Below are 12653 nucleotides of genomic sequence, written 5' to 3' on the forward strand. Positions count from 1 at the left end.
TTGCTAAAGCTAAGAATTTTAAGTTTATATTGAACAATAGCAGTGACAACGGAAATCTTTGTTTCACCCCTGATCTTATCAGAAATCCTCTCAGTTTATCCCCATTAAATATAATACTTGCTGCTATTTTAAATAGGTACTGGTTGTTTTAAGGAAATCTCCATTTAATCCTATACTCTACTTGGCTTTTTTTTCCCCAGGATGGATCTTGGATCTTTTTTTTAATTTAATTTAATTTTTATTTATTTATTTTTGTGCAAATGATGTTTCTTATACATTACTAAAATATTCTTGTTTAAGAATAAACACAGGGGCAGCTAGGTGGCACAGCGGATAGAATACTGGCCTTGGAGTCAGGAGTACCTGATTTCAAATCTTGCCTCAGACTCTTAATACTTGCCTAGCTGTGTGGCCTTGGGCAAGTCACTTAACCCCATTGCCTTGCAACAAACTAAAAAATAAAAAAAATAAGCATAACAACCCCTCCCCCCAAAATATAGACCCTCATGAGCAATAAAATAAAGAGAAAAAACAAAAATAAAATAATAATAACAAAATAATAATACTGATGATGATGATGATGATGATGATGGCAGCCAGGTGTCGCAGTGGATGGAGCACCAGCCCTGAGCCTGGAACACCCAAGCCCAAATCCAGCCTGAGACACCCAACAATGACCCAGCTGTGTGACCTTGGGCAAGCCACCCCAACCCCATTGCAATGCAAAAACCAAAAAAATAAAATAAAATAAACATAATGATAATGATAATGATAATGATAATGATAATGATAATGATAATGATAATGATAATGATAGTAGGGATGGCCAGGTGTCATAGCTGACAGAGCACTGACAATGGAGCCCAGAGTACCCGTGTCCAAATCGGCCTCAGACACCCAACAATCACCCAGCTGTGTGGCCCTGGGCAAGCCAACCAGCCCCATTTGCCCTGCAATCCCCCAAAATAATAATAATAATAATAATAACAATAACAATAATAATAATGATAAATGTGATTTAGTCTGTGTTCCAACACTTCCAGCTCTGTCATGGGTGGATCACTTTCTTTATGATAAGTCCATCACAAAAGCTACTTCCATATTTTTCCACTGTTGCCATTGCTAATGGCAACTCTCTCCATTTGTACTTCCCCACTAACATATACCATATTTTCTCTCTCCTTGAACTCTGTCCCTCTTAAATGTACTATAAGGTAGCTGAGTGGCTCAGCAGAGAGATCACCGGCCTTGAGGCCAAGAGGCCCCAAGCCCACATACCACCCCTTAGGCCCAGCAACCACCTAGCCCTGTGGTCCCAGACAGGCCATTCAATCCCAGCCCCTTGCAAAAAGTAAAAAGTAAAATGTTTTATATCTGATCACTCTCCCCCATGGTCCACCCTCTCCTCCATCACTCACATCCCCCCCATCCCCCTGTCCCTAGATGTCTTTACCCCATTGAGTATATATGCTGTTTCCTCTCTGAGCCAACTCTGATAAGAGCGAAGGTTCCCTCATTCCTCCTCACCTCTCCCCTTTCAAATCATTGTAACATTTCATTGTAATAAAAGAAAATCTTATTATAAGAAATATCTTAGCCTACTCTACTTCTCCTTTCTCTTACTCCTGTTATATTTCCCTTTTAGCCATTGACTCCATTTTTACAATACATTATATTTTCAAACTCAGCTCTCTCCTGTGCTTCATCCATAAAAGCTCCTTCTACCTGCTCTATTAAATGAGAAGTTTCCTATGAGTATTGTCAATATAATTTTTCTATGCCAGAATACATGAAGTTCATCATCATTAAGTCCCTCATATTTTACCCTTCTCCTCCACTCTCTATGCTTCACCTGAGTCCTGTATTTGAAGATCAAATTTTCTGTTCAGCTCTGGCCATTTCAACAGGAACATTTGAAATTCCCCTGGTTGATTGAAAGTTCATCTTTTTCCCTGGAAGAGGATGTTCAGTTGTGCTGGGTAGTTGATTCTCAGTTGCATTCCAAGCTCTTTTGCCTTCTGGAATATTATATTCCAGGCCCTATGAGACTTTGATGTAGTTGCTGCTAAGTCCTGTGTGATCTGTCCTGTGCAGCTCCATGATATTTGAATTTTGTCCTTCTGGATACTTGTAGTACTTACTCTTTGACTTGGGAGTTCTGGAAGTTGGCTATAATATTCCTAGGAGGTTGTTTTTTTTGGGGGGGTTCTCTTTCTGGGGGAGATCGGTGGCTTCTCTCAATTTCTATTTTGCCCTGTGCTTCTAGGATATGTGGGCAATTTTCTTTTCCCTATAGGAATTCTTTAAAAATGAGTTCAAGGCTCTTTTCCTGATCATGACTTTCAGATATCCCAATAATTTTTATATTATCTTTCCTGAATCTGTTTTCCATATCAGTTGTTTTTTCAATGAGATGTTTCAGATTTTCTTCTTATTTTTCATTCTTTTGGTTTTGAAGTATTGTGTCTTGATTTCTCATCAAATCAGTAGGTTCCCTCAGTTCCATTCTACATCTGAAGGCTTTGTTTTCCTCAGGGAGCATTCTTATCTCTTTTTTACACCTGGCCAATTCTGCTTTTTAAAGCATTGTTCTCAATAACTTTTTGAACTGTTTTATCCATTTGGCCTAAGCTGGTTTTTAACATGCTATTTTCTTCAGCATTTTTTGGATCTCCTTAACTAAGCTGCTAACTTCTTTTTCATGTTTTTCCTGCATCTTTCTAATTTCATTTTGCAATTTTTCTTCTGTCTCCCTCATTTGATTTTCAAAATCTTTTTTGAGCTCTGTCATAGCCTGAGCCCAATTTCTGTTTTTCTTAGAGTCTTTAGATGCAGGGGCTTGTATTTCCTCATCTTCAGATTGAGCATTTTGATCCTTCTTGGGCTCATAGACAATGTGTTTCTCAATATTGTTCCTATTTTTTCTCTGTTTACTCATTTCCCCAGCCTGTGCCTGGTTTTGGGGTGTTTCCTGAGCTTTTGAGTATTATTGGGACATCCCCCCCATGAGGATCTCAGTGTATTAAACTCTGTCTTCCCTCCTGGTCTGTGAATGACCACAAGTGCACCCCTCTGCCATAGGACTGAGGGCAGGTGTGGGGGAGAGCCCTGCTGTTCTATGGTGGGGTTTAGACTGTGATCAGGATCTGAATATGGTCAGAGCCCCAGAGTCCTGTTCCAGGTACAAAGGACAGAGCTCAGAAGTCTCTGTCTACTCCCCTACCTAGGCTGAGTACTCAAGGCTGAGTTACCTGGGGGCTCCTGCTTACTGGCTACTCCTGCTTCCAGTTCCTTGATCTGGGCTGCCAGGGCCACACTGCTTGCTGAGTGCTCTGAGGGCTGGGCTTCATGCTCACTCTGGGAGAGGCCCTCCCCACTGATCTTCCAAGCTGTGCTGGGTGCTCTCCAGGATGTAGGCCAGGAAACTACCCCCACTGTTGTGAGCTGGGGCTCCCAGGTGCCCTGAGGTTGCCTCCAGGAGGCTGAAGTTCTTTCGCTCTGGTGGCTGTCCCTCCAGCCCTTTGGAGCGGAGCCTTTCTGCTCTTTTCCATGTTACCTTGGGCTGGAGAACTACATCACTGGATCCCTCTGTGGATTCTGTCTCTTGAAAATTTAGAGTCCTTATTTTATAAGTTTTGCGAGAGAGAGCACCTAAGTGAGACTCTTCTCCTGTTGCCATCTTGGCTCCGCCCCCTCTATTGTTTTTAATAGGAATGGAAGCTATATTTTTCCAAGACTTTTGCAGAATCTTTTGAGATTATCATTTAATTTTTGTAGGTTTTGCTACTGATATGATCAATTATGTTGATTGTTTTCCTAATATTGAACCAGCCTTGCCTGCCTTCTATAAATCCTACCTGTTCATGGTGTATTATCCTACTAATAATTTATTAAAATCTCATTGCTAAAACTTTAAGATTTTTGCATCAGTGTTCATTAGAGAGATTGGTCTAGAATTTTCTTTGTGTGTTTTGGCTCTTTCTGGTTTAGATACTGATGAAATCATACTGATGTAATAGAAGGAATTTGGCAGAACTATTTTTTAAAATAATCACTTTCAAATCCATCTAGACCTGGAGATTTTTTCATTGGGAGTTTCATGGTTTCCTCAATTTCTCTTTTCAAAATGAAACTATTTATACATTGCATTTCCTTTTCTGTTAATCTTGGTAGTTTATATTTTTCTAAATATCCATCAATTTCACATAGGCTGTCAAATTTATTGGCATACAGTTGAGCAAAAATTTCTCTCAATTATCTCTTTGATTTCTTCATTGGTGGAGACTTCACTCTTTTAATTTTTGATACTGGTAATTTGGTGCTGTTCTTTCTTTTTTATATCAGATTAAACAAAGGTTTTTCTATTTTATTGAATTTTTCATAAAATCAACAAATTCTTAGTTTTATTTATTAGATTATGGTTTCCCTTCACTTTTAATAATCTCTCCTTTGATTTTCAAAATTTCCAATTTGTAATTTAATTGTTAATCTATAATTTTACTTTTTCCAAATTTTAATGTTTTGTGCTCAATCCATTGATCTCCTCTTTCTTAATTTTTCATTTAAGCATTTATATATACAAAATTTTCCCCAGAACTGCTTTGGCTACCTCCCATAAATTTTTGTATGATGTCTCTTTGCTAAAACTTTATTATCATTTTCTTGAATAAAATGGTTGATTATTTCTATTATTTGCTGTTTGAACCACTCATTCTTTGGTTTCCTGTTAATTTTGGCTAATCATTCCATGACCCTTTATTACAAATTATTTTCATTTGCAACATGATCTGAAAACATGAATTTATTATTTCTGTCTTTCTACATTCATTTTAAGTAATTGCAAGGCATTTGAAGGCCTAATACATGGTCACTTTTGGTCTAGATCCCATGTACAGCAGAGATAAAGATGTATTCTCTTTTTTTCCCATTCAGTTTTCCCCAAAGGTCTATCATGGCCATTTTCCTAAGATTTTATTCACCTTCTTAATTTCCTTTTTGCTTATTCTGTGGTGAGATTTATCAAATTCTGAGAGAGGGAGGTTTTGAGGTCCCCCACAAACATAATTCATGTCTCCTTGTAATTCATTTTCCTCTAAGAATTTGGATGCTATACCATTTGACGTATACATGTATAATAATGAAATAACTTCATTGCCTAAGGTGCCTTTTAAGGAGATATAATTTCTTTCCTTACCCCTTTTAATGAGATCTATATTTAGTTTTGCTTTGTCTGAGTTCAAGGTACCCACCCCTGATTTTTCTTTTACTTCTGCTGAAGTATATTTTGCTCCCACATTTACCTTTAATCTTTGTGCATCTCTCTGCTTCAAACATGTTTCTTGTAAATAACATATTTTAGGATTCTGTTTTTTAATCCATTCTGCTCTCTGCTTTCATTTTATTTAAGAGTTCATCTCATTTACAGTTAAGATTCCCACTTCTGTATTTCACTCTGTTTCTACTTTCCTCTTATGATATTCAATGAAAACTGCATTAATATCCTAGAATGAGAGGGTAAAATAGTCCTTGAAAGAATCCACTGATCACCTCCTAAAAGACATCCAAAAATGAAAATTCCTTGGAATATTGAAACCAAATTTCAAGATTATGAGGTAAAGGGAAAAATTACTAAAAGCAGTCAGAAAGAAACAATTCAAGCACCAAAGAAGCATTACACAGGAATTAATAGCTTGAACATAAAAGGCCTGGAGGTTCTGGAATATGATATACAAGAAGGCAAGTGAGCCTGGAATCCAACTGAGAGTCAATTACAGAATTTACTCTTTCATGAGAAAAGGTGAATATTCAACAAAATTATTTATAAATTTTCTCATAAAATAAACCAGAGCTGAAAAGCAAATTAAATCTTCAAAAAACAAGATTCAGGAATTGCATAAAAAAGGTAAGCAGGAGAAAAAAAAAGTTATACCAGTAGATTAAAGTATTTACATCCATTCAGAAGAAGATAACACTCGAGACTTGAGAGCTATACTTATATTAGGAAAATTAGAAAGGATATGCTTAGACAGAGGGTATGGGCATAAGTTGATCTTTATGTGATGATATTAAAAGAAACAATTAAAGCATGAAAAAAGTAATGGATTGGGAGAAGGAAGGAAAATGATTCATATCATATGAAGAAGCACAAAAAGAAAAATTATAATTGAGCGAAAGAAAAGATGGTGTGAGTACTATTGGAATCTTATACTCATCAGATTTGACTAAATGAGGGAATAATATTTTCTCCCAATTGCATTAAGAAATTTATCTTGCCTTGTAGGATAGTAGAAGAGAAAAGATAGATTAAAAATGATTTGTAAACTAAATAACCTAATCATAAAGAATGAGTAGGTCAGGGGTGGCTAGGTGGTGTAGTGGATAAAGCACTGACCTTGGAGTGAGAAGTACCTGGGTTCAAATCCGGTCTCAGACACTTAATAATTACCTAGCTGTGTGACCTTGGGCAAGCCACTTAACCCCATTTGCCTTGCAAACACCTAATAAACAAAACAAAACAAAATGAGTGGGTCAAACAACAAAACATAGAAATGATCTAAATTTCATCCAAGACAATGTCAATAATGAGACAACATACCAATACTTATGTATATCAGTCAAAGCACTTTTTAAGGGAAATTTTGTATCTCAATGCTTATATAGATAAAATAGAGAAAGAAGAGATTGATGAAATAAAAAAGCTAGAAAAAGAACAAATAAAAAATCCTCAAATGCCTAATTAGAAATCCTGAAAATCAAAGGAGAAATTAATAAAAGCAAAAATAAGAAAACTATTGAACTAGCTAATAAAACCAAGTGTTGGTTTTATGAAAAAAAAGATAAATTTTTTATTAATTTGATTTTTAAAAGAGAAAACAAAATTCATGAATTCACTCAAAAGGGTGAATTTGTCCATATATATGGCAATAAATATGAAAAATCAAAATGAAATGAATGAACATTTAAGACATTAAAATTGCCTAGATAAGCAGAAGAGTAAGTAAAATATTTAAGCAACACAAACTTAACATTTAATTTAATATTTAATTTTAATTTAATATTTAAGCAATTTCAGAAACAGAATTTCAATGAGTTATCAATAAGCTCCCTTAAAAAAATTTCATTGGCCAAAAGGAATTAAAAGTGAATTCTACCAAATATTTAAAAATATTTAAAGGACAATCAATTACAATACTACAGTATTATAAACTATTTGGGAAAAATAGGTGAAGTTCTACCATATAATTTTTATAACCCAAATATTGTTCAACTTAATAAGTGAAAACTCAGAAAGACAATTATAGACTAATATCCTGAATGAATTTTAAATACAATATTAGCAATGGTATTATAGTAATTGATCATTTGATTAATATAATAGGATCAGGTGGAATTTTTATCAAGAGTATAGGTTGGTTCAATATTAGAAAAACCAGTCAGCATAACTGTTCATATAAAAAATGTTAATAGAAATCATATGAATATCTCAATAGATTATACAAGAACTTTTGACAAAATACAGCACCATTCCTATTAGAAAATATTAAGAATAAAGGGAGTTTTCCTTAAAATTAAAAGCAGAAGCTATGTCAAACCATCAGCAAGTATTAAATGTAATTTGAATAAGCTAGAAATATTTCCAGGATGACCAGAGATTGAAACAAGAATGCTCTTTATCCCCATTATTATTTTGAATGTTAGTTTTAGCAATAAGAGAAGAAAAGGCAATTGAAGGAGCTAGAATAGGCACTTAGGAAACAAAAATATCCTTCTTTGAAAATGATATGGTATGATATGTGAAAATGATATGGTATGATATATGAAAATGATATACACAAAGAATCCTAGAGAAATAATTGAAAAAATTAAAGATGTTAGCAACATAGCAGGATTTAAAAACCATCCACAAAGATCATCAGCATCTCTATTTATTACTAGTAAAGTCCAGGAGGAAGAGATAGAAAGAGAAATTCCATTCAGAATAACTATAGACAATATAAAATATTTGAATCTAGATGCCAAGACAAACCAATGAAGTAGATTGGTACAAAACAATTTTCATGGAAATAATATCAGATCTAAGAAATTGAAAAAATGTTGGTAGGCCAACCTAATTTAATAAAAATGACAATTCCATCTAAATTATTCTACTTATTAGTGCCATACCAATCAATCTGTCAAAATTTCAGTTTATAGAGCTAGGAAAAATAAAAACAAAATTTATCTGTAGAACAAAATTTTGAGAATATGAAGGGAATTACTGAAAAAATGCAAAGGAAGGTGATCTAGACTTAGGGGCTCTACAACTATATTATGAAGCTTATTGAAACTATTTGGTATTAGCTAAGAAATAAGAGTTTTCTATCAGTTGAGTAAGTTTAGGTTCACAAGTAAATGCATTTTAATATATTTATAGTAAATAACTATAATTACTTTTTGATAAACCCAGAGACTCTAAAATCTGGGACAGGAATTCACTATTTTTTTTAATTTAAGGCAATGGGGTTAAGTGACTTGCCCAAGACCACTCAACTAGGCAATTATTAAGTGTCTGAGGACAAATTTGAACTCAGGTCCTCCTGACTCCAGGGCAGGTGCTCTATCCACTGCACTACCTAGATGCCCCCAAGAATTCACTATTTGAAAAAGCTACTAGAAAAACTAGAAAAATAGTATGACAGACTATGCCTATACCAAGATAAAGTCAAGATGGTACAGAATTTAGACATAATAGGTGATACTATAAGCCAATTAGTAGAACAAAGAATCATTTAATTGTTAAAACATGAAGAGAAGAATTTATGAAAAATGAGACAGAGCAGGATAAAATGCAAAATATATTACATTATATTAAATTGAAAAGTTTTTGCATAAACAAAATCAATGCCTCAAAAATTAGAAGGGTTAAAACTGGAAAGCAATTTTAACAACTCACTAGTTTTTTAAAGGTCTCATTCTTAACATATGCGGAGAACTGAGTCAAATTTGTAATAATATAAATTTTTCTTACACAGATAAATTGATAAATGGTCAAAAGTTATGAACAGATAGTTTTAAGATGAAGAATTAAAGCTATCTCTATTAATATGAAAAATTGTTCCTAATTCTTATTAATTAGAGAAATGCAAATTAAAACAATTCTGAGGTACCTCTTCACATCTATCAGATTAACTGTCATGACAGAAAATAAATATTGGATGGGATGTGTGAAAACTGGAACACTAATGCACTGCTGGTGGAGCTGTGAATTGATCCAACCATTATGGAGAGCAAATTGGAACTATCCCCAAAGCATTATAAAAATGTACATACCTTTTGATCAAGAAATATCAGTACTGTCTGTATCCCCAAAAAACTGTAAAAAGGGGAAAAGACCCACATATGCAAGAATAGTTGTGTGGGATAAAAATCCACTTAAAACAATAGAGAAACCTGTAAGCAAAAAAGAAAGTTTATTTTGGCTTTTCTTGAGAAAAGGGCACACTCCAAGTCTCACAAAAGTAGTGAAGATCAAGGAGCTGCCCTGAGGTGACAGTCAAGCAAGATTATAAGACCTAGTGTGATCCACCCCTCCCTAGCCCCTTCTCTTGCAACCTGATTGGTTAAAGTTTTCAGAGTTAGAATCTTTACATGAAAAATCTACCCAGTAACAAAGAGAAGAATAAAATGTTTTCATAAAATATTACCTCACCATCCAGATGGTGAGGATAACAGAAGAAGATTACTAATGGCCCTTTGTTGTCTATCTAAATGAATTAATGTCTGAGTAAGCAAGGCCTTCTAAAAAGCTTCACAATCTTCTTAGTTTAGTACTTATCATCCAACAAGAGAAGGCTGTTCTCCTAGTCTGTCGCCAAATAGATGGCTAACTAGGAATGCAAGATCTCTTCTCTGGATGTGTTCCACTATTTTCCTCCCTAACAGAATCTGGAGGGTATCTGACTGGGAATGCAAGGCCTCTCTCCCTCTTTCTTCTAGGAATAGTCTGTTTTAATGATTTTTAACCCTGAGAGGACTTGTTAGGAATATTATCTCTTAAGAGGGAATATTTCACTCATAGTAATAGCAGCTCTATTTGTGTTCCCAGAATTGGAAATTGAGAGAATCAAATGGGTTAAAGCTGAACAATTTGAGGTATATAAATGCAATGGAACTATATTTTTCTATAAGGAGTCACGAGCAGGCAGATTTCAGAAAGACTTAAAGACTCGCCCAATTGGCACAGTCGATAAAGCACCAGTCCTGGAGTCAGGAGGACCTGAGACTGAGATATGACACTTAATAATTACCTAACTCTGTGATGTTGGGCAAATCATTTAGCCCCAATGCCTTGCAAAAACTAAAAAAAAAAAAAAAAACACAGGAACTGATGCTGAGTAAAGTGAACACGACACAGTTACAGCAATATTACATGAATAACCATAATACACAGTGATAAAAGACAGGGTCTTTTTTAGTTTTTTAGGGGGTTAAGTGACTTTTGGGGGGGTTAAGTGGCTTATCCAAGGTCACACAGCTAGGTAATTATTATGTGTCTGAGGCCACATTTGAACTCAGGTCCTCCTGACTCCAGGGACCTCAGTGTTCTATCTACTGTGCCATCTAGTTGCCCCCTGTTTGAAGACAGTTTTAAAAGATTTGTGATTGAAAATGGCTTCCAGAACTTATGAAGCAGTGTCTCTGTGTGGTGGCTGAGGGAGCCAGTGGCATGGAGCTAAGGGCTGAGGTGGCCAGCACTCCACAATGGTACAGACCTGGCCGGGTGGGTGGCTTAAGTGGGGCAGCAGCCTGTGACCTGCAGGTGTAGTGAGGAGGGAGAAAGTCTTTGCCACCACACTTGATCATTGACCTCGACTCCGGGGCTGAAGATGCACTAGAAGATGGACTAGGCCATGGAGGAAGGCCATCGGGTACCAGGCAAGAGCTGGGCTGGTGCCTAAAGCATGACTGATGTGTTGGCCCTACTTATTTTCATAGAGGAAGCCTCTGGCCTTCCTATAGAAGGGGACTTCCAACAGTCACCCTTTCAGTATATATCCTGTGTGCTGCAACATCCTCTGAGGTCAGATTGTGCAATGGTAACCTCACATACCTAAAGACAATCCTGTGAAATCCAGTTGCTGGAGATGTGCCTGAGATGAGTGGAGAAAGTTGGTAAAGGGCATCATCAGAGTTGTTCCATTTTCAGATGGCTCCAATTTACCAATTGCTTGATCTTGAAATTCTATTGTCTGTTGGAGTCAGACATAAGGTTAAATCCAGGCCGAGTAAAGGCAGTTGAGTTTCTTTGGTAATCTGCAAAGTGCACATCTGTTATTTATACTGAGATCCACTGCATAGCATGGAGTTCATGCTAAGGAGAGGACAAGTGGACACTTTTAAACAAGAAAATAGCCTACTCTTGATCAAGATTATTTATTCTAAAGGAGCGGACAGAAAAAAGCCACTGGTCCACAAGAAAGACAAGTACCAGCCTCTGGATGACATGACCATCCTCAGTGAGATGAGGCTTGAGCCTATATTGAAAGCTGCCATGCAAGAAAAGGTCCAGCAAGCAAACTTTGCCAGCAGCCTACAACGATTCTCTGGCTCCACAAAGAATTTGCTCCCCATGGTCTGACACCAACACAAGCACAACCTGTCAGTGACAGCCCTATGCCTGCTTCCCTTCACCTCTGCTCAATATAGCACATACAGCATGCTTAATAGCAATTCTTCCTCCCCAAACAATCAAGGAGTTGGAACTTTTCAAGGTTCCAGTGAACAATTTCATCCACCATGATCCAGGAAGCCCAGAAACCCAACAGTGGCTGCTCAGACACAGGCTCTTTGCCAGTTTCTCTGGTTCACATTTATTCAAGTTGACAAGGGAGGACCTTGTACAAATCTGTGGCCCGCTGATGGCATCTTACTCTACAATGCACTGAAGTCAAGGATGATCACGCCTCCTTAGAGGCCTTATTAGAACTGTCTGATGTGTGGTTGCCAAAAAAAACTATTTTATGGAGAACTTTCACAGGGCAGTCTCCCACAAGGAGGTCAGAAGAAGCGATACCAAGACACCCTGAAGGTTTCAAAAACAAAGGACAAGAATCAATCCATCTATTTTATTGTTTTTTCCACAAAACAACTCAGTTTTATTTCTTAGTTTTACAATTTTCTTATACCCACAATTTTATTACTTGCCTTCATTTTCAGAATTTCTAATTTGGTATTTTATTGGAGATTTTTAGTTTGCATTTTTCCTAGTGTTTTTAGTTGCATAACCAATTTATTGATCTCTTCTTTATTTTATTCATGTAAGCATTTAATAACATAAAATTTACCCTTACTGCCTTTCCTGCATCCCACATATTTTATGATATCTCACCATTATCCTTTTCTTGGAAGTAATTTGATATCACAATCATATTCTAAAAAATAGTGGAGATAAATTCAAACATAAAAAATAATTCTTTTGAAAACTTTGAAGTATTTTTAATATCATCATTATCATTATATTCTTCCTTTATCCCATTAACTTCATATAGAAATTTTAAATTACTCATTATCCTATTGTATGCCATATACCTTGCCCACAGATGGCTACAATTACTATATTTTGCAAATCAGTAAAATTATTTGTTTCATAATATATTATAAAGACTCAGCAAAAC

The 12653-nt window shown here is 35.8% G+C and overlaps 1 pseudogene; it reads left to right on the forward strand.

Moving 5' to 3' along the window:
* Positions 1 to 10889: 10889 nt before the first annotated feature.
* Positions 10890 to 11950, forward strand: LOC141498786 (upstream-binding protein 1 pseudogene; annotated as a pseudogene).
* The last annotated feature ends 703 nt before the right edge of the window (positions 11951 to 12653 follow it).

Source organism: Macrotis lagotis, chromosome X, assembly GCF_037893015.1.
Source record: "Macrotis lagotis isolate mMagLag1 chromosome X, bilby.v1.9.chrom.fasta, whole genome shotgun sequence".
NCBI lineage: Eukaryota > Metazoa > Chordata > Mammalia > Peramelemorphia > Peramelidae > Macrotis > Macrotis lagotis.